General features: G+C 41.0%; 1 long non-coding RNA gene across 2 annotated transcripts in view; it reads right to left on the bottom strand.

Moving 5' to 3' along the window:
- LOC310826312 overlaps window positions 1-21430 on the bottom strand; it is a 152696-nt gene that overhangs the window by 72256 nt on the left and 59010 nt on the right. For both annotated transcript variants that reach the window (XR_014555728.1, XR_014555729.1), the window contains exon 2: window positions 13123-13621. This is a non-coding gene — a long non-coding RNA (uncharacterized lncRNA). The remainder of the gene's footprint in view (window positions 1-13122; window positions 13622-21430) is intronic.

Consider the following 21430-nt stretch of genomic DNA (forward strand, 5'->3'; position numbering starts at 1 on the left):
TATCTATCCATCCAATACACACATATATCCTGAGTTACAGTGAGCAAGGGATTGGCTGAGGGCTTTAAAGCCTAATAATACAAAGAAACCCCCCCCCTTCCTGTCCTTGAAGCACCTCTACCTGGGGGTGGAAATTTCCATTAGTATTCAGGAATGTATCAAACTGGGGCCAAGCTTGGTATGGCCAAGATTTCAACACAAGAAAAGCCCTTCTGGACCAGACCAAAGGCCTATCAAGTCCAGCAGTCTGTTCTCCAGTGGCCAACCACATGCCAATGGGAACCAACAAGCAGGACATGAATGCAACAGGCCTCTCTTTTTCATGTTCTCCAGCAATCAGTATTCAGAAGCATACACCCTCTGATTTTGTTGTTGTTTAGTCATTTAGTCGCTTCTGACTCTTCGTGACCCCATGGACCAGAGCATGCCAGGCACTCCTGTCTTCCACTGCCTCCCGCAGTTTGGTCAAACTCATGCTGGTAGCTTCGAGAACACTGTCGTCCCCTTCTCCTTGTGCCCTCAATCTTTCCAAACATCAGGGTCTTTTCCAGGGAGTCTTCTCTTTTCATGAGGTGACCAAAGTATTAGAGCCTCAGCTTCAGGATCTGTCCTTCCAGTGAGTACTCAGGGCTGATTTCCTTCAGAATGGATAGGTTTGATCTTCTTGCAGTCCATGGGACTCTCAAGAGTCTCCTCCAGCACCATAATTCAAAAGCATCAGTTCTTCGGTGATCAGCCTTTATGGTCCAGCTCTCACTTCCATACATCACTACTGGGAAAACCATAGCTTTAACTATATGGACCTTTGTCAGCAAGGTGATGTCTTTGCTTTTTAAGATGCTATCTAACTCCCCTTGATACTTGGTGTGCTGGGCCAGGGGGTGACCCGAGCAGCACGGTCCAGATCCGGTCCCGAATCCAAGGGTTCCACGAGGAGTCAGTCCGGCAGGGCCAAGGCAGGAAACCAGGCAAGGTCAGGCACAGGATCACAGGAAGGTTCTGGCAAACAGCAACGTTGCCCCCACAACTGGGGTGGGGTCCAGCAGCCTTTTATCTCTGATTGGGTAACGGCCGGTCCTGTTCCCCCGGTGACTCACCTCCCTGTCTCGCCCGAAGGCAAGCACTCCTCCTGCGAGTACTCAGATCTCTCCTTCTCTCAGACCTCAGTCTCTGCAGCTTGGGAGATGTCGGTGGGTTACTAGACCCAGAGGCAGCCTCAGCCTCCCCTGACCAAACTGGTAGGTGAGCAGCTGTAAGTGATTGCCCAGCTGGAGGCAACGAGGTAATCCCCACATCTGGAGCCAGGGCAGGCTCAGGCCCCTGACTCGGCCCAGCTGGTGCTTGTTGCAGGGGAACCTGTGCAGACTGGGACTCTTCAGAATCAAGTCCTAGACTAGGTTCAGCTGCCGTCTGAGGCCAAGGATCCGGTGCGGACTGAGACTACTCTGGCTCCGAGTCCGAGCCCGTGTCCCAGGCCATCGCACTTGGGGTCAAATATGTAGCTACTGATAGCCTTATCTTTCATGGATTTGCCTAATCCTCTTTCAAAGCTGTCCAAGTTGGCAGTCATTACTGCATTTGTGGAAGTGACTCGCCAACACCTATGTGTTGTGTGAAGAAGTACTTTCTTTTGTCTGTCCTGAATTCCCCACTATTCAGCTTCATCAGATGACCCCACAGGTTCTAGCATTATGAAAAAGGGAGAAAATCACTTCCCTAGCCATTTTCACCAGACCACATATAATTGCATGCATATTGTTCCCTTTTGCACACCCTTTTTAATGCTAAAATACCCAGATGTTGTAACCTTTCCTCGCAGGGGAGTTGCTCCAGCTCTTTTATAAGTTGGCTTGCTCTTTTCCTTCCTCAGATTTTCCAATGGCAACCAGGAATAGATATATGCATACAGAATACAAGCTGCCTTAACTAGTAAATGAATAAATTTTAAGTGTCTGCCGATGACAAATGAGTCAGATGAGCCATTCAACACAAGTAGGGAGAAGTCACCCTGGTCATGGAGACAAAGGCAGCCAACATGAGCAGGCTGGGCCGTTGCTCTACCAGTCCTCATTTTTCCACACCATCTATTGATACAAAGATTCACAGCTAGGTTGCCGAAGTGTTTGATTTTATGAACAATGATAATGTTTTGTGGCTGTCATAAACCTCAAAAGAAATAATGCATGTGTCCCATACAAGGCATAAAAAGTTATTCTTTTAACATGAATAGCTTACCATTGTACGATTACCCTCTTGATCACCTATTCCATTACCGGAATGAATATATGATGCCTTGCTTTCTTTCAAGAAGGCAGGTGCAAGTTGAAGGAGAGAGCCTGCCAATGAAGATGATGAATTGCTTTTGGATGCAGAGGACCAATGTTTAACATGAATGCAGTACAGCTAGGAATCAGGATGATCTCACAGATGTAAATTAACAGGAAAAACACATTTCTTTTTGTCTGCATTAAAGGTGGTAGGGGGGAAGAAATTCAAAACTTGACAATTCCAAATTTCCAAAATTTGTGTGTTTGTGCACAGGACTATGTTACTTTGAACTTGAATATTTAAGCAACCCTCTTTCCAACTTTTCTGAAAATTCTTTACAAAATGGGTTTGCATTCACGAGTACAGAATTTTTCATCTAAACATCTAAACATCCTATGTTTACATTAGCACAACCAAGAAGTCAGTGACCAAAAGGAAGAATGGATCGATGCTTCCCTACATAAAATGAAGTAATGATGGACTTTTTTCACATGGCACTATAGAAGGAGCTCACTGTTGTGACCCTGGTGTTTAGATTTCCTTTCTTCAGGGGATAAGGTCTAGGACTTGGAAGGGGAACTGCATGTAGGTCCAGCACCAGAAGCATTTCTACAATATAAGTGGTGCCAGTTCCCCTCTGACCCAAGGATATTGCATTGCCATCCTCTCACTCAGAGGCCTCCATCGAAGAAGCCTCAGTACAGCCAGAGTCTCTCCCACTCCATCACAGTAAAAGACTGCAGGAGCTGGCTGTGGCACTTTTCAGTGAAGGCAGCACTTGCAATAGGGACAGATCTTAAGTGCTACATATAGCTCAGTCCAAGGTTGCTGAAGCAACACCAGATCTCTGCTCTCCTACTTCGTTCCCTTTGCCTGCCTTCCACAGAGGTCAATGCTTACACCAGAAAATGAAACATTCTCTCTTTCATTTAAATGAGTGTAAACTGGAGCACAAATTGAGGGTGTTTGAGTGTAGAAAAACACAACCAAGGTAACACAAGTGATAACTAAGGCAGGAGAGCCAGGCTGCTGGTTTCTGTGGTTTGAGCACACAACCAAGGTACCCAGTTCAGGGGGAACATCATCATCAACATCATCATCATCATTATACAGCCCTACATCCACAGGTTTCATAAAGAAGAAAAAGAGTTTGGATTTGATATCCCGCTTTATCACTACCCAAAGGAGTCTCAAAGCGGCTAACATTCTCCTTTCCCTTCCTCCCCCACAACAAACACTCTGTGAGGTGAGTGGGGCTGAGAGACTTCAGAGAAGTGTGACTGGCCCGAGGTCACCCAGCAGCTGCATGTGGAGGAGCGGAGATGCGAACCCGGTTCCCCAGATTATGAGACTACCGCTCTTAACCACTACACCACACTGGCTCTCATAAAGCAGGATACTTGCAAGGTTGCCCTATTTGATAAGTGGTCACTATGATCCAGAACACTATTGCTCTCCTGGACATGTCATAGGTAAAGGCAGTTGAAAACAGAAATAGCTTGCTTTCACTGTTATACAACTCATAAGTGTCTTTGTTGCAGCCACATTCAGAATGCAAGCAAGGGAAGCTAACACTGCAAATGGTCCTGAATAAAGATCTAATTTCATAGTTAACCCCCTTTCGGAGACCTGCTTCCATAAATAGGGGCTGCTGAAGATCATCCCGGCACCAAGCAATGAATTCCATTCTGTTCTTGACCTTCATGCTGAAACCTCCAGCTCAAAAAGAAGATGGCTATTTGAACACTAATCATGGGGCAATTATTTATCTCCCTCTCATTTCCTAACTATTATGTCACCCATAGGAACAATATATAGAAAATTAGTGGAGAGTATTTGTGATCTTTAAAAGAATCTAAGTATTCTTTGACAGGAGGCCTGTCAAAAGCATTCAGTGTCAGGCCAAGACCCACTTAATCCCCACAGAAAGGGTGTTAAGTGGGGTTTTAAAGTGGGGCAGAGGGCCGTATGTGGGTTCTTTTGCCATTGCATGAATTTCACCTAATAATATAACATATTATGATAATGGGTTCTTGGAGGATTCTGAAATGGGCAATGAAGTGATAAGAGACATTTTTACATTCATTTTTTTATTCTTTTCCCATCCCCCACCCCAACCCCCCCCCCCACAGCTAATAAATCAAACTGGGAAAATGCAAGATTTTAATTTGAACTATTTTGCTGATGAAACCTAGTATGCTATTGACGATCAGGCATCTCCAAGTTCTAGAAAATAACCTCCAACCATTTTTTCATTAAAGACTAACTTGTCCCACTGATTTCAATGAAACTAAATTCAACGAATTTAGTCTTGATTAGGGGTGAAATTTAATTTAGTTCCCATTTAAAGAGAAACCTACCTAATTCACGCTTTCTGAAACATTAAGCAAACAAAAATTACCATCCTTAAAAATTTTGCCCTTCTCCAAATTATGCAAGGCAGTTCTTCGGCCAAGTTATTGTGCTATCGCTATACCAGGATTATATGTTTGTGATCTAACATCATCTGACATACATGAGAAAATCAAAGCACACAGCATGCAAATTTATGAATCTTTCATTAAAAGCAAAAGGTGTCTTTATGTATTTTGTTATCTACTGGCCCACAAAAGCTGTTGTTAACAAGTTTGGGTTTAGTAGTTGCTAGTGTCCCAAAATATGCAGAATCCCTTCTGCAAAGCTATTCAAAAGACTGCTTCTCACCACCATGAACCACCTTGGAGGCTTTTGAAAGCAGAATGGTAGGGTACCAGATCTAATTAACAAAAACCGGGAATAGCTGTAGCTCAGCAGCTGCCTTGCATGCAGTAGGTCCCAGATCCAATCCCCAGCATCTCCAGGTAGGGTTGGAGAGATCCCTGCCCAAAATCCTGGAGAGCTGCTGCCACTCAGTGTAGACAATACTGACAGCTTCCTTTATACCATAATCTTAACTGCTGCTCTTCTATCTTTTCAGAGGGTTAAAAAAAAAATCCACACAGATTCCTAAGCAAGGTTGATCATTTTCTACACAGCAGTTCTTCCCCTTGTTATACTTCCCTGGCCCCTGAGGAGCCTAACCCTACAGGCCATGCTCAGAAAATTAACCATGGCATGAGCAAAGTCATCACCACCTCCTATGTTTAGCCACCCTCTCATTTAGATTGCTAGCCCATGCTGCCATTAGCACGATGCCAATCTTAACAGTAGGCTCAGAGCTTTTGGAGTAGGTATGGAGTTCTATCTCCACTGACAACCGTGAAGCCTATAAGGCTTGGCTTGGGAGAATAGCTGACAACCATGAAGTTCATCCAGCCAGTGAATTGTTACAGTGGAAATTTTATGAAGCATCAGCAGGCTGTGAAAAATCTTGGCTGATATGGTCAACAACTGCACAACAAAAGGGGGACGCTTGGGGGCGGGGATAGAATAAAAAAAGCCCACAGGGGAGCAAATCCAGCAGTTGATAACCTTATAATAAAACATATTTGCCATGCATCTTTCAAAACTTGTGAAAGGGGCATTGGTTCCCCTCAAGGAATTGCAACTATTTGATTGCCCTCAAGCAATCCCTTGGATGATTGTATATGACTTTGTCCAGGTGCAACCTTCTTTAGAAGGTTTTAAGAAAAGAAGGAAAACAAGAACCAGATCATATACAGCATGTATCTGCTTAAATCAGGTCCCTTAAAACTGGTGATATTCTTATATGCACTGCTAGCTGGGTTCTGAAATACTATTACTCCAGATATGAAGCTGCTTCTTCTCTATAGGACATATCATTTTAAATTGGCATTAACAAATAATAATGGAGATTTGTCTCTGTAATCCCTGTAAGGTGGGACATTGCAGTCCCTCTAAAACAGATGAGAAGGAGGGTTTAAACTGGGGGGGGGGGGTGAGTGACCTAACTAGTCAGATCATGGTTAAGTAAAGATATAGTTTGGGAATTCCTGATTTATGTGCCAGTCACTATAGTACATTACACAATCTCTGTCTAGTTAAGTTATTGGCTATTTCAAGATCGTTGGGGATAATAATTAACTCTGCAGTCCTATCAGTGCTCTGCAATCCCACCTGTTGTTGAACACAATAGAACTCTTCTGATTAAATGGACATAGAATTGGGCTATAAGTCTGTCCTGAAGACCATCACATTTTGGGCCCAGTCTACACGCTTCCTGCATTTATCAAATTTCACTGTAACATATACACCCCTTATGTATATGTTATGCCCCTTATGTATATGTTAAGCTGCTGAGCTTATGACTTATGGTTTGGATGGCTAGTCACGCATCGCCAAAAAAGAGGATCTGCGTCATTAAGAAAGAGGGCACAAATTTGCCTATTTTAATTTATATGTATGGACACAAATTTAGAAATGATCGTCATAGTTTAAATAGAAATACAGTACATCTCACCAGAGTGGGAAAGACCCCAGGTAACCTGTGTACTGTTCTGTCTGCTGACCAGGTGCTGAGAAATCCTGTTCCCCCAGCTCATGGTTCCTTAACTTTGAACTGGACAGGTCTCAAATTGAGGACACCCCTCTAGTTTGAAGGACAGTCAAAGGACACATGACCACCTTACTTATGGTTCATTTGAGTTCTGTGCTTTAGAACTGGGCATACATTGCTTATATTGCAAGGTTACCTATGAGATTATCTACTCTCAGCTTGTTGTCAATGAAACTTATGTAAGGAAGAATGTGTCATATTCATTCTGAAAAATGATTAAATATGGCATCTTTTGAGGAAAGGAGCACCTTGGAATATTTAAGGCAGCTTTACAACCCTAAAGTCTAACAATCATCTGTGCTACACGTCTGTAGGAAACCTATGCTAGACTTGCCCCTGTGGTTCAAATCTGCTGGGCTAACATAAATACTTTGTAAAAAAAAATAGGGAGAGCTTTTTTTACAGCCAGGGTAGAAAAGCCAGTATTAGACTTTATCTCATGGAACAAGATCATTAATTGGCAATGAAGGAAATGTATCTCAGCCAGTACTCACAACCCTTTCTTTATTAGAGTTTGGATTGCTTTTAGTAGCAATCACAATGAAAGGGTTAGAAAGGAGGATGCTGGCATTTCTGTCTGCCTTCCCATCTGGGTTAGCTACATGCTTGCAAAAAAGGGAGAAAGTGAGAAACAAGGGGAGGGGGTGTGGAAGGCTTCACCACACTAAATGAAAAGCAAACAATATGCATATCAGCATCCTAAGGAGATGTACCACTCTGCTGGGAAAAAACAAGACAAAAGAATTATCTGACACAACAGTTCAAAGCATATTGCACCTGTCAAAATGTCTGTCATTTTCTATAGAAATGTGCCATTCCAAAAGGGGAGGGGGTGGTGGAAAGGGAAACTCGACCAAAGTCACGCAGAAACAACAGACCACTTTGTCTCCTTCCTACAGCCAACTCTTCCATCTGAAAGCCATTTGACTCAATGCTAAAGAGTGCCTGGAAGGACCAGACAATAGGAAGGTCTCTTTCATTGTCAAGGACAGTTACACTTTGAAGATGATGCTCAAAAGGGGTTAAAATGGGTCAACAAGCAATTGTTGGCCCCATCCAAGGAAATTTGAACGGAACATTGTTAAAGCCACACACACAAAATCCTTCTAAAAGGATGCATCTTTTAAGCAAAGGCCAGTGTGGGAAGGGGAAGATCAACACACCATACTGATTTAGTCACAAGGAATAAATTAAGGCCACCATTACAACCCCCACTGTAGATAGATTGATGAGGTGTTTTCGGTCTAGATGGGATTGCACTAAACGGTAGGCATTTGCAGTGCAGGAGAAATAGGATCATCATCCATTGAAAAAAGGAGATACACTTTCAGAATTTGGCCCAAGGTGGCCTTAACTTTTTCACTCCTTTTTTTTTAAAAAAATTGCATGTTGGTGTTGCAATGGTCTGGTTCTTTTAAGATCTATGACGAACAATGAAAATGCACCATGCCTGTTTATAAATGCTAGTTCATTACAAAGGATTTCCTGTCTGTAGCAATAAACTCATTTCGAATCAATATGCTAAGTTTAGAAAGGGTTTGATGTCAACAAAGCATTTTTAGAAATAAAAAACAAACATTTCTGTGCAATCAGGCAAACTATATTGGTGACTTCTTTGGAGAACCCCATTAATTTTATCTCTGCTCAGTACCGAAAACAACAAAGGTGATCTGCTGAGTAGATAATATACTGTAGTCTTGCTCAGCTCTCATCCATTTCATAGGGGTTACACAGGAGAATGTCCCAGTGGACTGAGCCCTAACGTAAGGTGATCATCAGCAGAAAAGAAAACACAGTTACAGATATTTTAAGCACAATGGCATTAACATTTTCACTGCTTTTTTTTTAAAAAATGCAAGGTAAGATCTACAAATATATAAGTGGATAATTGTAAGTGGCATCCACCATCCAGGGAGTCAGTATAGTGAGGTAGATTGAACGTATGTTGGACTAGAACTGGACAGGTGTGGATTCAAATCCTCACACATTGAGGCAGCTTTTGGATGTTTCACTCTCCATGAATTGAAATTAACACAAAGGGTTGCTGTGAGGACAACTCAGTTAAGGGCCAGCTTTCCTCAGTTCCTTGGACAAAGGGTGGAATAAACATGCCCAAATCCCTATCTGAAGAAGTGTGCATGCACACAAAAGCTTATACCCAGAACAAATTTAGTTGGTCTCTTAAGGTGCTACTGAACAATTTTTTATTACTATTTCAAATCCCTTTTGTAAGATACAAATGTAATGGAATGGACATCTATTTTCATCTGGGATGATTATCAGTACTCCTCATCCTTGTACGTATTTCTATGTACCTTTGGTTAGTACATGACAACTTAAATATCCAAAAAGTGAAAGTAGCTGTGCTGGCCCTTGAGACAATTCCAAAATCCATTTAAGGGCAATGCCTTTGTTAGAACAACCGAAATATCACAGAATTGCTTGCAAGTTCTCCAGAAAGCTTCAGAAAGCTAGATGGTAAATTGAGCAATTGTTTTTTGGGGGGAGGGATTATTTTGGCTGATATCAAAGCTGTAGAGTTTGCGCTGTATCCTGCCCCCTTTGCTCTATTTATTATCTAGCTAGCTTGATGAAGAATTCTGGACAATTCAAAAGTTTCTGCACTATATTGTGATACTTTGCTTCAAAAATGTTTTGCACTAATGCCTATTTTAAATATCCAATGCATCTTACCTACACAGCCTTGACCCCATGTTGCCTCATAGCCTCTTAAGTATATCATCTATGCACTAACATACATATATATATATATATATATATATATATATATATATATATATATAATGTGTGAGTTTTTTGTAATGTTTTTGGTTGCCCAAAGCACTTTACAAAACACACATAATCTCAACAAACCTCACAAGATAATGGAAGTCAGTAATATTACACCCATATTGCAGATGGAAAACCAAGGTTGATGTTCAAGAGCTTTGGGGGGGTTGTGGGGGGTTGTGTCAGAAACAGAAATTTCTCTTTCCTCATACTATGTGCATTTTTGCACTCTTTAACTTGTCAATTCCCAGTGACTGATCTGTCATTTTTTCACTATGAGTAGTACTTTTAGTGAAGTGCAATTTTCATCATGCTATTGATCTATACACCATGCTGCTGTGGAGCTGTGAATTATTTCCTTTTATTTTCAACATAAAGAAGGTATAGAAATGAGCGTAAGAAAATGCCAAATTGTCCAAAAATATTTATGACATTATGTCCAGGTGAATTAATTTCAGTGCCTAGACACTTACAAATCATGGATAATGTCTCACCTAGTGCTAAATTATCTGCTCCATTCAGGAACTTAATGTTTGCTTTAGTTTGTGTGTTTTTTGCTGATAACATAGAGAGTGGTCCAGTGCCACAGCACACAGCACATTAGAAAGCTCTTTTTTTCTGAGGTGGCCATAAAAGGCATTCATTTCCCTATCTTCAGTACAAAACAGGCACATGCTAATTTTCTGAGAGTGAAATGATGGTTTGGAAAGTAGCTAAAGACTTAAGCATCAAGTGACCTCAACCCACAATGCTGAAGTTATCTGGAGTCCAGTCCAGCCAGTGAGAAACCACTCTTAAGTCCCACTAATTTCAAGGGGGTGAACTGAGCAGGTGCTTAAATCCCTCCTATTGAAATTGCAGGAATTTAAAAGTCCTTAATTTAAGATGGATTGTGCCCACAATGTTTTCCAGTTTGCCTTGTTATCTGAAAATGCTAATACACCCAGAGAAACAAATCAAGGATGGTTGCCTGGTGCATTATTTATAGAATGCCATGTGCTGCAAGGCCTGAGAAAGCTCAGATGAGCTCATGGGAGCTAGAAGGCCTCAGAACATTTAGGAATATAGGAAGCTGCCTTACGCAGAGTTAGATCACTGGTCCACGTGGCTCAGAACTGAACACAATGACTAGCACAACTCCCCAGCATTTCAGGCGCAATACTGTCACAGTCCTATGTGGATATGCCAGGGGACTGAATAGGGAACTTCTGCATGTTAACTTAGTATTAGGAATTTTAACATACAATCATTTGTCAATGTAACAGTGATCCTGCTTGCTGGGCTTTAAACCCAAATTATTGATCTGACTTCCTTAGAAATGAATTTAAGTTTGTAACTATTAAAAACAGTGGAAATATAAAATATGCAATGACTTGTGATAGATATAGATAATATATAGGTTATAGATATAGAGATAGAGATAGAGATAGAGATGATAGAGATAGAGATAGAGATAGAGATAGAGAAATATCCTTGTCCAGTTAGCTAGGATTTGTTTCACAATAAACTGCCATCAAATTTTCTCAATGTATAATGCCCAAGTTTAAATCTTACAACCACCACCATCACACTCTAATTAAAGTCAATTTTTTTTAAAAAAAAATCTATTTCTTCACTTTAGCTCTTGATTATGATATTTAATCCCATTTGAAACAGTTACACCCTGAAAGGACCTCTCAATTTGAGAACATGTTAAAGAAAGAGGGATTCCCATCTAGTGACAACACTTTAGCATTAAAAAAATAATAATCCATATTGCAACATGGCACGCGATACATCAAATTACCATTGTAAAGTGCAAATTCTTTGCAACACTGGAAGCCATCACTGAACAAAAATACTACTAGAAGAGTTTTCAAAAGGAACATTTTTGGCTAGGAAAGAGACTTTTGACATTATTTATTAGGTTCAAAAATGCTTAACAAAAGCCCAACAATGGTCCTGTGGAAACCACTACATCTGAGGCACTTTCTCTTGTTAGAGGCCGGCATTGATTTGAGGATGGCCAGCATGAGTGGAACAATTCCCTCACACCAGTCAATGCAAGTGGGCATTCAGACACAAACAAGCACAAGCCTGTGAACAAGCCATATGGAAACATTGGGGGGAGGGGGGCAAGGGGAGGGGGGCGAAGTAAACATTTATTAACCTCTTTGTGCCGAGATCGGCGGAAGGACAGGCCAGGAGTGAAGGAGACGGTCATGCCAAATTTCCACGAAAGACGGGGGTTTGCCCCGAGCATTTTTTCATAGAATATGGCGAAGCATGGAGAATGTCTGCAGTGCCATGGTAACTGAAGCTGTCCGGATCGTGGTTTGGAAGACCGCTGGAGAAGCACCTTCCTTCCCAGAGAAAGTCTTTAGAGAAGGGCTGGTAGGAAGTTTGCTTCAGGCTTGAAGAAACTCTTGCAGGCATGGGAGATGAGCCCAAGTCGGAAAAAGAGTCATTCCTCGTGACCAGTACTTTTGTTCTAAAAACATGTTTAGTGGTACTCTCATTTTCCTACTCATATTGAAATACCGAGGCCAAACTTAGATTCACAAAATGTTTAGGGGTATGTGTACCCCGCCCAGAAAAAAAGCACTGCTTGTGACTGAGGAAAGCACTAGAGAAGCTTAAAAAAAAAAACAACCCTAGAGATAATGTACTCTGCACATGCACTTCTATATCTGAAAGAACATACACATACAAAAAACAAGGGAACATGTGGGATTTTTACGCACACAGGTCTGTTAAAAAATGCTGCAAAGGAAATGATGTGGTTAGGGAGTTTTGTGTGACAAAGTTAAGAGATGGCAATTGTTAGTGGACCTTCAGCCTTAAATGTTTAGGTTGAGGCTGCATCCTCCTAGCTCACAGAAAACCCCTTAAAGTGGGTTCCTTGGACAAAAATTCTGATCTGAGTCTGAAGCTGAACTAGAATTTAGGAACATAGTAAACTGTCATATGTAGTCAGATCATTGGTCCATCTAGCTGAATACTGCCTACACTGACTGGCAATGGCTATCTAGTGTTCTAAATTTGTATGTATTAATAACCCATATAAAAGCAGCTCACCTTATATGGCATTTTAGCCTACACACTTTATGCTTGATAGTGCAACCTTTTGTGATTATCTGCCCTCTGGCTCTTGCTATAAGGGGATAGATTAGCCCCCTAGTCAGTGATGAATGCTGTTATCTGCATCAATAGTGACCAATGGAGCACTGTGGGATGACACTGTTTACCTGGCTTACCAAAACAGAGGTCGCTGTCAGTAACTCAAAGGGGTAAAGCAGTGAGGAGGTCAGTACAGTTTCAGCACAGCATTAGGAGTTTCAGCTTGACTCTGCCACTACACCTGCACCATGTCAATCTCCTTGCCACCTTGACTCCCCATCTCGGTTATTGGCAGCGACTTCCACAATGGGAAACTGGGAAAGTAATGCCACCCCACCCCACCAGCAGGTGCTGATTTGTGTGCCAATATGTGTACCTGTAGGGTGGACAGTAAGCTGTGTGACTATGTTGTACCAAAATCCATGGGGCTTCCTTGAATGAGGCATAAGAACACAATATGAGTTACATACCTGGCCAATCAATGGTTTTGTATTTTAGCTGTTTCCGTTCTATCTGCAAGCTGCCTTGCACCCCGATCTGGGGAAAAGGCTTGTTGTTGTTGTTGTTTAGTCATTTAATATTCTTACAACAATCTGTTTCCCTCTCAAAGGTGATTGGCTAATTACAGTTGAGGATGGCTTACGAAAATTTTCTGGATGGCTTCAGCCTCTGAAAATAATGAAGTTGCACTGCTTTGTATCCTGGCTGAATCGAGACATTCTACATTTCTTTCTGTGTTTACTCTATAGCAGTTTCAGTGTCTTCTGCTTTCTCCTTAATGTGTACACAGGTGGTCTCCAGGTTGATAGGTAGGTGAGGAAATGCCATTGCTCCCATTCCAACCATCTCTTCCCCACTGGAGACAGAACTTGGTGGTGGCATTTTTGGAACATCATATTCATACATTATATTCACATTGCGCAAGCAGATTGGTTCTCACTGGCTGCACCTGTCCTCTTCTAAAATTGGCTGAAGAACACAAATAAACAGGAGCAAAATTAGAAGAACACCTGATGCTTTGCTAAGCCCTACCTGTTGCATCTGGACTTTTAAGTCTCCAATATATAGTTCCAAACTTGAATGAACATACAAAATCAGACCTAAAGAAAGAAATCTGTTTATTTGAAAAGTCCTTTGCTGCACTCTAGATCCAAGTAAAACATATCCTACAAGAAAGCAGAAGAAAAGAAAAAGCTTTGAAAGCCTTGTTGATCTGGAGGCTACATAATTTTAATGGAAATTTGCACAATATGATTGAGGCCTACCTACAACTCTCAGCTGCTGTTTTATAATTTTCTGTATTATGATTTGATTATTAATGTGTCTTAATGCACAGTATTGTGTTTTAACTATGTCCTAAAAGGCAATGCAAAATACTATAAATAAATCAATAAATGTTGTGGACTTTCATAAAGATGTGTACCAAACGTATTGTGTCTTAATCTCAAATTTTGGCTAAGATTCAGACTTAGTCATGCTTACAGTACATCCAGTGAAATAAATAGGACTATGAGATGGATGCCATACGTCCAGAATTTATCAGACATATCCAGAATATTGCAGTCGGAAGCAGTGTCCAAGCGGAAATCGCTAAAATATACTGGAAAATCCGGACTTTGGCCAAAAAACAACAATTTTTCTGTCTGTTTTTCCCCTGTTTGAAATATGGCAACTCTAGAATATGACCAACTTCAGTAGGTCTACTCTAAGCATGGTGAGCAGAGCAATGCTATGGGGAACTTGAAGCAGCAGGATAGAGTGGAATGGCAGAGCTACTGCCATATCCAAAGTCCTGCCATTCATGCTGCCCAGGGTGAAAAGTGGTGGTAAGATTTCCCCTCCCCCCTTCTTTTGTGCTGTACCAGCTCAAGGCAGCACAGAAATCCTAAATGGGACTGGGGAGGAGTGCAGTACAATCCAAATCCCTGATACGCATGACGACCAGGAAAGGAAGTGGGCAGATTTTTCTTTTTTGTTGTTGTTGTTGTGCCAGGTCAAAGCTGGACTTCTCCCAGGGAAATGCAGCAGCTTTGTATCTGGTGGGACCATGCTGACTCTGATCCACTTCCACTTGTGTACTGATCCATTTCAGCACCCTGTACTCTCTTACTGCCAACCAAAACTGTGCCCCAGAAGCTTCTCAAGAGGCTGTCACCATCAGGGACGTCTGCAGAGGAGTCGCCTCCACTGGCAGAGCCCAGCAGAGGGACACCTCCGCCTTATGCTAACCCTCTCCAGCAGCAATGTTCAGGGAATAAAGATTGTGGTGTATATCTGGCTCCAGTTCATTAACGAAACAATTATATTAGTTCCTGGACTAAATAAGAACATTTTCCCTTTGAATTTTGCGAAATCCACTTAATGGTGATCCTATGCACATTTATGTGGAAGCAAATAGGCTGCACAGAGGACAAGGGGCTTTGAAAATGCTGTCATAGTTGAACTGTTATATTCTGATAGTTTTTATTTTTTATATATATTTTTTAGAAGATTTTTATTAAGGTTTCAACAGATTTTATAATAACAAACAAGACAAAACAACACAACAACAAACAATAAACAGTAAAAAACACGAAAACCAAACAAAAATATATAAGTTCAACTCTTAATTTCATATAACTTACTTTCCTGACTTCCTTACATCTCCCTTTTCTGTATTCAAATTTCCAATTTAGTTTCAGCAAATTCTTCCTCTATTTTGACTAATTTTAATATTACTTAATTTTTTTTAAATTAACCATTCCCACTGCTGTCCACTTATCTTCTAATCCCCCATCATTTGATTAATTTAACTGTGTTTCTTTACTTGTTACTCATAAAACATCTTTGCACATTCCTTTCAGCTTTGTCACTAATGCCACATTATCTCACTATCCTGCATCACTTTAGCATTCAAATAATTTACAATGTTTTTGCAGATAATCTTTAAATTTCTTCCATTCTTCTTCTGTTTGTTCTTCTCCCATGTCTCGGATTCTGCCAGTCATTTCTGCCAGTTCCATGTAGTCTATCAATTGCATCTGCCATTCTTCCAAGGTGGGCAAATCTTGTGTCTTCCAATACTTTGCGATAAGTATTCTTGCTGCTGTTGTTGCGTACATAAAAAAAGTTCTATCCTTCTTTTAACACCTTCTGGCCAACAATGCCCAAGAGGAAGGCCTCTGGTTTCTTAAGGAAGGTATACTTAAATACATTTTTCAGTTCATTATAGATCATTTCCCAGAAAGCCTTTACCTTTGGGCACGTCCACCAGAGGTGAAAGAATGTTCCCTCAGTTTCCTTACATTTCCAACACTTATTGTCAGGCAAATGATATATCTTTGCAAGCTTGACTGGGGTCATGTACCACCTGTAAATCATTTTCATAATCTTTTCTTTCAAGGCATTACATGCCGTAAATTTCATACCAGTGGTCCATAACCGTTCCCAGTCAGCAAACATAATGTTATAACCAATGTCTTGTGCCCACTTAATCATAGCTGATTTGACCGTTTCGTCTTGAGTATTCCATTTTAACAGCAAGTTGTACATTCTTGACAGTACCTTAGTTTTAGGTTCTAACAATTCTGTTTCTAATTTCGATTTTTCCACCTGGAAACCTATTTTCTTGTCCATATTAAAGACCTCTCTGATTTGGTAATAGTGTAGCCAGTCTCGCACTTTATCCTGATAGTTTTTAAACAATATTTATTAATGCCACCACATATATACTAATTCACATTATCACCACCAGAAGCTGTGGAGCATACCTTAGAAGCACTATAATACTTGTTAGGATTGGATTAAGCTGAAAATATTAGCTTATTTACACTTAATGCTATAGATCTATATCTATAGATCTATATCTATAGATCTATATCTATAATATCTATAGAGCTATATAATGCTATAACATAGTTCTATAGTAGTGAACTAACGGTAAAATGCAATATCATTGTTAATAATTATGTCACTTATCTGATTATTTGGCACAGATGGAGCTGCAATCTCAACTGCTTGTTAGAAGTAGTAGTTTGCCTAAACAGTAAAGCCTTTCAAAATATATCTGAGAATGCTATTCTTGAAGTCAAATAATACACTGTGTAAAGAGAGAGCAGGAGCATCTATGCTTGATTAATTAGGTTTGTAAGTATTGTTCAAGTACTAAACAATATTTCTAAAGATTTCAATAGTTCAAAGATTGCCCTATGGCAGTCTGGCCAATACATCTTCCAGCACAAACTGTTCACAAGCATTTTTCTTCCCATATGTTGTCTTTGGTTGGTGCGACATTGTTTGAGTACACTTCTATTTGGGTCAAAGTGGTTTTCTTCGTGTCACAGCAGTGGTGCTGCATACAGCACTTCGACCATACATCTTCCATGTCATTTCAGTCAAAGGCACTTGATGCTTCCTGGTGACCAATCTGGAATGGTCCAGCATTCTAACAGAGGGTCATATTGGCAAATCAAGCTTTTTTAAAAAAAAGAAAGAAAGAAAAAAGACAGGCATTGTTCGAAAGTAACAAAAGGACCATTCTGAATATTAACATGTGGCCTTGGGTAAAGGTCACCTGTATGGCACATTCATCATATCTCAGGCCCAGGGTGAGGAAAAGCATCTTACAAATTCTGTCAAAAACAACCATTGTCAAAATAAGTGCTGAAAGCTGACAGCTGACGAGAGAATAATACACTTCTCTGAGTAATGATTTTCTTTCCTCTCTTTTAAAAATCCTCTCTGGCACCCTTTGAAACTGCAACGAATTATTCCGAGGGTGAACTTTAAGACAAAGGAGCTATTCCTTGCTTTTTGCTGGTGGGGAGTTCTTTTAATTATGCTGTCCAATTATCAAATTAATTTAATAATCTGCCATAATTAGGCCAAGCAGTTTTGCCCTATCCAGAGGGAAGGACTCCAGCAAATCTAACCTCAGCAATGCAGTCAACTATGTGCAAACACACAGAGAGAATGTCGTGCCAGTTTGAGTAGTAAATGAAAAGCACAAAACAAGGGTATTCAACTGAGTTTTATTCAGAGTATCCCCAGTTAATGGACCTAACTTAGTCATTTCATTCATTTCAGCGGGTCTGCTCTGAGTAGAATTTAGTTGCATATCACCCACAGAGTATGAGCATGAGTAGCCATTCCTTGGTGTGAACAAGACAGCTGCCTCTGTTAAAGGTGCAGAAAAGACAAAATACATCCAGTTTTTAAAGAAAGCAATAATGTAGTTAAATCACCCTCACTTGCAACACATTTGTATAAAACTTAAACATCCCCACTAAGCAACAAAGAGAGGAAGTATATTGGGTGATCTTGGTCTAGACATTAAATCTCAAACTAATAGACCCCACAATATTGTCGTGAGGACAAAATGGGGTAAGGAGCCATCTCCTCAGTTCATCGGATGAAGAGAGGGATAAAAATTAATAAATACAGAAATATAACAAGGGCACTGATTGTTATTGCAAATAAATGTTGTTGTTTGTTTCCTGGGCATAGGAGATGGGATGTAAAGATATGGCTGAAACTGGCTATACAAAGACATTTCAATAGTCACATTTAATTACAAGGGAAACAATCAATGCTATTGGAATGGAAAAGTCAGTGTAAAGTTTACAAAAATGTACTCTTATCTGGCCTTTGGAACATGCCCCAGGCCACACCTCTCGCTGGTTCTGCTTTGCACCATTCAAAGGTCATTCAAAGAAGGTTCAGCAGAGATGATGAGAGAGGAGGTATCAGTGAGTCTAGCAGCCCCTAGCAGAGAAATGCCAGTGGGCCTCATGACAGGGGTTTGCGAATTTTGATAGCATTAGAAACAGATCTATTTGTCAGAATCAAGTCATTGGCAGTTTCCTATAACAAAGAGATGGCATGGGCAACTTTTAAAAAAGTAGTTTGGGAACTAGAAGTTATGGCAGTATGATCTCCCCACACCCCGGAATGTAGTGGGGTGGGAGGACAGAGAAATCAAAATGCAGGTGAAAGATGGTTCCCCATGTCACTTCTTCCTAGACATTTTTCTCTCAGTGTTGCTCCAAGATCAGAAGTAACTCCTATGGTGAGGGAGCAGGCAATGGCTGAAATCTCAGAAGAATAAATGCAGGTGGAGGAACAGCTGAGCACCTACTGCTATCAGGCTTCAGCCCCACTCATACTTGGAACCTGGGATCTCCTTGGAGGTCCAGAGGGAGATGTCAGAAGAACCAGACATTGACACCCCAGGTCCAGATGTTTTTAACACTAGTCAGCTAGGTTCTGGATCCCATTACTTCCAGAGTCACAGGAATCAAGGATGGCCCAAAACCTTTTGCCACCTGAGGTGAACCACAAAATAGTGGCCCTCCCACCAAGGAACAAAGGTGACATTGTCAAAGCACTATACTAGGTTTGGGAAAGAGGGATTGTGAGTAAATGCCTACTGAGATCAAGGCCTGGCTGCCAGCCAGGAATAGGCAGAGCTTCCAGCTCCTATACAGTTTCACTTTCTTCACTCTCAATCACAGCCTTCCTGAACTGGGGCAATGGACATCTGCTCGTGGTGCATTTGAAATTGCACCACACACACCATTCTCCCAGTCCTTCCCCTATAGAAAATTTATGCCACCGGAATTCTGACCAGGGATGCTCACACAACCCTGTGTTCACCTCAGAAAGTGTTTGTGTGTGCTCCACATGAGCTTACAGACTTTCTCAGGGCAGGAGAAGGAAAGGCAATTAATAAATACAATTTTGACTATAATTTGATCTTTTTTATTTTAGTTTTTTAGTTTTCTAATTGGAGTATTATGATTGGATATTTAATTGGATGCTTTTTATGGGAAAATCAATAAAAACGATTTATTTATTTTTTTAAGGAGAAGGAAAGACAGAAACAGCAGGGTGGTGGATGATTGCACCACCCATTCCTGCATGGGGAAGGGACTGGGAACACATATCCTGTATTCCCTGGTGAGAAATGAATGTGAATTGTGTAAATAGCCACTTCCACTTTCTTCCAAGAGCACAAGAAGAAGCCAGGAACCCCATATCCTAAACGCAACAGCACTCTCCCTGCCTGTGATTCCCAGCAGCTGGTATTCAGAGGAATACTGTCTCTGACAGTGGAGGCAGAACATAGCCGTCATGGTGACTAGTAGCCACTTCATGAGTTTGTCCAATCCTCTTTTAAAGCCATCCACATTGGTGGCAGACACTACTTTTGATGTGAATTCCATTGTCTAGCTTTTGTTTGTCTTGAATCTTCCAATGTTCGGTTTCATTGGCTTTCCCAACGTTCTAGTATTCTTAGTGAGGGAGAAAAACTCTTCTATAGTTTCTTTCTCCAGGCCATGCATAATTCTGTATACCTCTATCATGTTCCTTCTTACTCATCTTTTCTCCAAACAAAACTGCCCCAGGGAAAGTCTACAGGCCCTGGAGTGGGCAGGTGAAGGGAATGGTGGTAGTGGAGGCAGGTGCTTGAAGATACAAGCCTACTTGCAAGAAGTCAAAGAGGGGCATCTGCTGTTGCTTTTTTCCAATTTCTCATGACATCTCTGATTCTGACACATGGCTCATATCACCATATCTACTTGTCCTTCTTTCTTCTTCTTTGGCGATCACTCGTAGCCAAGTAAGATTGTCTTCCATAAACACGGTTTTAACAATGAGTCTAGAGGTGACTGTGGAGGCCAATCCTGCATCCACATGTCCTTCCACAGTGGGGACATTGATTTCCGGGTGGGAGTTGATCACGGTGTGGATCATACTACACTTAACATGGAAAAAAAGGATGCTTGTTTTCCTTTTGCTCAGAATAGTCTGGAAAGGGTGGGACTAAAAATCTTTTAACCCATATTACCACTGTCAACCGTGCTTAATTAAAATTTCATTCACTTTCCATGAATAGCCTGAATTAATCTGATTCACTTTTACAGAAACAAGAAGTCCAGAAAAAAAATCTTCCTTGCAGTTTTCTCCTTCTTCCACACTTGTCAGTCTTGAAAACAATGTTAAATCCAGATAGCATATAAGTTGCAAGTGCAGATGATGTTCTGGTCCTGTGATTGTTACCCTTCCTTCTTAAACTCTATTGTGGGTGGTGGGAGGGGAAAACAGGAAGGGGGGGTACTCTTCCCCCTCCCAGCTTGAACATTCTGAATCTAAAACAGCTCTTATCTTAACTTGCCTATGTGCAATTTACAAACGGGAGGAGAACAAATAGCAAGTAATTTAAATTTAAATTTAAAACCTCCTCTGTTTTCTTATCCCTTATCAAACTGCCAGCATTTTCCCCTCTAACAATGAGCTGAGTGTCACTGGTACAGCACAACCCCCCCACACACATCCAACACACACACACACCAACCACAAACCAAGTAATCTCTTTCATCTAAAACCCCTGATCCCTTTAATAAACAAAATACGAAAAGGCAGTCAAAATTACGCCCTGCTTTATGAAAGAAGCAGGGAAATCCTGGGAGTACAATCCCCTGCTTGTTATTTTTCACAGGCCATGTGACCCAAAGTCATTCTGAAGGATAAAAAGGCAAGGGCAGCCACCAGATCCCTGCCATGATTTTTCCACAATTCCCAGCCTTAGTCCATCTGTTATTCAGAAGCTAAATGAATGGCATGTGTCAAGAGAGTCATCGCTGTGCAAACTGCTCAAAGAGCAGCCAGCCAACTTCCTTTTGCTTCCATGGCTTCAGCAATTGTTGCTGAGCCGGCCACCATATGGTGAATAATTAGTTTTTCGACCCCACTCTAGAAAAACGCTCATTCCATTGCCAGGCCTATGTGCATTAATGA

The sequence above is a fragment of the Podarcis gaigeae genome (assembly GCF_964106915.1).
Source record: "Podarcis gaigeae genome assembly, chromosome: 10".
NCBI lineage: Eukaryota > Metazoa > Chordata > Lepidosauria > Squamata > Lacertidae > Podarcis > Podarcis gaigeae.